The sequence below is a fragment of the Galeopterus variegatus genome, unplaced genomic scaffold (assembly GCF_000696425.1).
Source record: "Galeopterus variegatus unplaced genomic scaffold, G_variegatus-3.0.2 Scaffold197, whole genome shotgun sequence".
Taxonomy (NCBI): domain Eukaryota; kingdom Metazoa; phylum Chordata; class Mammalia; order Dermoptera; family Cynocephalidae; genus Galeopterus; species Galeopterus variegatus.
Genome location: NW_007726308.1, coordinates 22,491 through 27,032, shown reverse-complemented (window position 1 = coordinate 27,032; position 4,542 = coordinate 22,491).

Sequence of the window (4,542 nt, the reverse complement as noted above, 5' to 3'; positions counted from 1 at the left end):
TCTCCATTTCCAGGAGCCAAATTCTGTTCTGGTAATCTATTTCTGTGAAACAAACCACCTTGAACTTAGTGGCATGAACTAATACCATATATTAGGGATAAGGAAAAAGAATCATGGGCTCTGTGGGCCAGGACTTTGGGCAGGCACAGCAGGAAGGGCTTGTTTCTGCCCTGTGATGTCTGGGGCCTCAGCTGGAAGCCCCAAAGCCGGGGGTGACCCAAACAGAAGGGGTAGTGGCTGGAGGATCCACTCCCAAGATGGCCTCTTCAGTCACATGTCTGGCTTATTGTCAGGGACGGTCAGAAGGTGGGGCTCCACTGGAATGGTTGGCCAGAGCACCTCTACTTGGCCTCTCCAGCATGTGGCCTCAGCGGGTGGTTGGACTTCTGACATGGTGGCTCAGTGTTCTTGCCAGAAAGGTGGCAGCCAAATGGCCTTTTGTGACCCAGACTCAGAAGTCACATGGTGTTACTTCTATCGTGTCTGTTGGTCAAAGTGGTCACAAGCCTGCCCAAACCCAAAGCAGGTTGAGGGTGGGGAGGGTGGGGACCTACGCCCCACCTCTCGATGAGAGGAACATCAAAAACCTGTGGTCATTTTAGAGCTGCTGCTGCTCCTTTTAGAATTTCCATCCTCTTTGCTTGTTTTTGATGACAACCAACATCTCATAATAAACCACACCGAGAGCCAAGGAAGAGCAGACCTCCATATTCAATCCTTGAGCCCAGTCTGACATGTGGTCCTTGGGGTTTTATCCAGTCGTGGTATCTTCTTTTTCTTGGTTCTCTAATTCTTGGGTGGAGCTTCCAGTAACGTATACCCAGAGAACTCAAAACACAACTGAAAATGTGCCTGTTGTCACAAGAGAATGTTCATGCCACATTTGGTAAGTGAGGAAAACAGAGGAAAAATGAGATGGGGGGATATTTATCAAGGTGCTAAGTGGTTATCTCTGAATGGAAGGTTTAGACACAATTTTTATTTTGTTTTTGCATATATGTGTTTTTCTTTTTGATACAAAGCTCAAGTATCATGTGGAGTCAGACTACATGGGTTTACATCTCCATTCTTTTGGTTTCTAGCTTTGTTTTTTTTTTTTTTTTTTTTTTTTTTTTTTTTTTTTCCNAACCCTTGGTGGGAGTGCCGCCGCGCTCCCAAGCGGCGCACTGTAGCAGTGCGCCACCGGGTCGGCCCCTGGTTTCTAGCTTTGTGACTTAGACTCTCTGAAACTCAGTTTTCTCATCTGTAAAAATGGGGCTAATAATATATTGGTTAATATTATCTATCTCAAAGGGCGATTGTAAGGATAAGATCATATGTTTAAAACATTTAGCATAGGGTTTGGCATAAAAAGTCAAAATTAGGGATTATTCATTGTGATTTTATCAATAACTTTTAAAAGAGTTAAACGGGTCTCAATTGTTTCTAATATCCTGATGATATCCTGTGCGAGTGTGTGTGTGCGTGTGTTATCAGGAGCACAAACCCAGTTTTATTGCTGGAAAAATCTCATAATTTGCTTTCACGCCTTTTAAGAGCTGTTTGCTCCAGACATATTCTGCCTTCATGGAGATTTCAAAAATCTAGGACAGTGATTCTTTTCCTTAGAGGGGAGTGAGAAGGTCACCACGAAAATTTGCTGTCCTCTTATGGATTCTTAATATTCTAGAGCAAGTACTTAATCAGGCAAGATTGAGAATCTAAAAGCAATAGAATAATTGACCTAATTTTTTTTAAGTGCAGCAGCTTTGTTCTTTGCTGGAACACAAAAATATTTGTTATCCTAAAAGGAAATATTTTGTTTGACTTGTTTTGCTGTCAGCAGAAATTCTGGCTTTTGCACCTAACACCCTTCCTAGCTGAATAAATAGGAAGGACAGACAGGACTACATACTGCATATTTAGAGCAAGTCTGGACACACAGACAGTGGTGGATAAGTGGGGCGATGGTCTCTGTGTCCCAGCGAGACCAGAAGATTGAGACCCTCCAGCAGTGTTGTGTTGTGGAAACAGGGCAGGCCTGGATCTGAGGAGCTGGGCTCGTCTAACTCTATCACGGAGGGTAAGGTTGAGCCAGAGCCAAAAGTTTGTCAGTGATGTCCCTGGCATAAGAGCTGGCATGGAATGGGCATGCAGTAAGCCCTGGATGAATGAAGGATGAATGAATGGATGGATGGATGGATGATGGATGGATGGATGGAAGGATGGAAGGATCACAGGTGGATGGATGGAAGGATGAATGGATGGATGGAAAGATGGATGGAAGGATGGATGGATGGATGGAAGGATGGATGGATGGATGGAAGGATGGAAGGATCACAGGTGGATGGATGGATGGATGGATGGATGGATGGATGGATGGAAGGATGAGGGATGGATGGAAGTGTTGATGGATGGATGGGTGAATGGATGGAAGAACAGACACTTAAATGGGTGGATCTAGCTCTCTTTCCCCTACTCCAAGCTGCCTGAAGGTCTTGAGTCTTGGATCTTCTCGTAAGCTATCAATTCCCTGCTTAATAATTAGATACCAGTTTGGACAAATTGGCTGAGAGTCATTTTTGGGTCAATTAAGGTCACTTGAATATAGTCTGGATATTAGATGAAATAAAATCTTATTGGAATGAGAAAGTAGAATTTGTTGACTAAAAAAAAAGCATGCACATAATATATAGTGTAATCTTGTTTAGGTTGAATTTATACACAAATGGCTGGCTCTCCAAAAATACTACCAAAATAGGCTACTGAGAAGACGAAGCTGAGTTTGCTGCTTTATTGCTCCCATCCTCCCTCTGCTGGGTCTCTGCTCGTGTGTTCCCACTGCTCAGAGTGCTCCTTCCTTCCCACTCTCCACCCTTCCAAGCTCTTACTCCTTTGGTTTGTAGCTTCGCTGTCTCTTCCTCAGGGAACCTTCCCCAGCTCTCCAGGTTAGATGACACTGTCATATACATGCTCTGTACTTGTGGTAGAAGCAACCTTCTGAGGTTTCTGGATCCACTTTTAAGAGGACTGGCAGCTTTTGCTTCCCTCTTGGAAGTGGCTGCTGTGTAAGCAGTCCCACCAGCCTGAGACCATCCTGAGACCACCATGTTGTGAGGAAGCTCAAGCCAGCCGGGTGAAGAGAGAGAGGAGCATGCTGCCTGTGAGTGAAGCCTTCGTGGATCTTCTGGGTCAGCCCAGCTGCTGGTTGGATGTAGCCTAGTGAGTTACCCCAGATGATGCCATGTGGAGCAGGTGACCACCCAGGCACACTCTGCCCAAATTCCTGACCCATGCTTTCTTTAAAAAACTTACCATGGTTTTCAAGATGTTTGAAGAGGTTTGTCTCTCACACAGTACTCTCCCTGAGTGTGTATCAGAGGTATTTAAAAATGTATTTCTAGGTTAATTATGTCGAGAAACATAATGGAATGTTTTAGTTTCTTCTCCTCCCCCAGGATCCTGGCACCTTCCAAGGCTTGGATAATGAAAGGGGAATATCTGCTAATTTGACTCAAAGGGCTGGAAGAGACAGTAATTCTTTCAGCAAATAACAGTGAAACTTCCTTCACTCCCAGGCTGCTGGAGACTGTGGTTGGTGGCTGTGCCCAAAATCCAAAGGAAAGGACGCTCTGTTCATTTTTCTGCATTCCACGTAGGACTTGTCTAGCTAATAAGAGTATTTATTAGTGACCTACACTCTCTCCCTTGGAGGTAAGGCAGTGGGTTATGAAAAATAAGGTTTCTTTTCTTACAAATACTTTTTCATATTTTCTAAATTTTCTATAACACTCATGTATTGTCTTAGTCAGTTCAAGTTGATATAACAAAGTACCATAGACTGGGTGGCATATAAACAACAGAAATTTACTTCTCACCATTCGGGAGACTGGAAGTCCCAGGTCAGGGTGACAGCACAGTCAGGTTCTAGCAAAAGCCCTCATGCAGGTTGCAGATGCCAACTTATTGTATCCTCAGGTGGCAGAGAGAGACCAAGAGAGCTCTCTGGGGTCCCTCTTAAAAGGGCACTAATTCCATTCAGGAGAGCTCCACCCACGTGATCTAATCACTTGCCATCCCACTGGGGATTAGGATTTCAGCACAAGAATTTGGGAGAGATACAAACATGCAGTCCATAACTATTGTTTTCATATGTTTGTACAAAATTTATGCCTACATAAAAAAATTGAAATATGCACTCTCATGTCAACAAATAGTCACGTTTCCATGTTGTCATGCACATTTCCAGACCCACTCAGTAGTAAATGGCTGAGAGCATGCTGTTGCCTTTCCATCATGATCTGAGCCTTCCCAGCACCTTTGAGATACAGACGCTTCATGCCATCTCTTTGCAGGTGGTGAAACAGAAGTTCAGAGAAGTCAAGCTGATACAGGAGGTGCTCAGGTTCCCTGGGTTCAGGTTTTAGGACATGCCTCTGGGTTTCCAGTCACTCCGGAGGTCTCAGGCCCCCTCCTCTGAGCTCCCCGCTGGAGGAAAGTTACTGTTGTCAGTTAGACCTACTTTTACAACCAACATATGGAAAATGAGAGAACAGGGGGCTG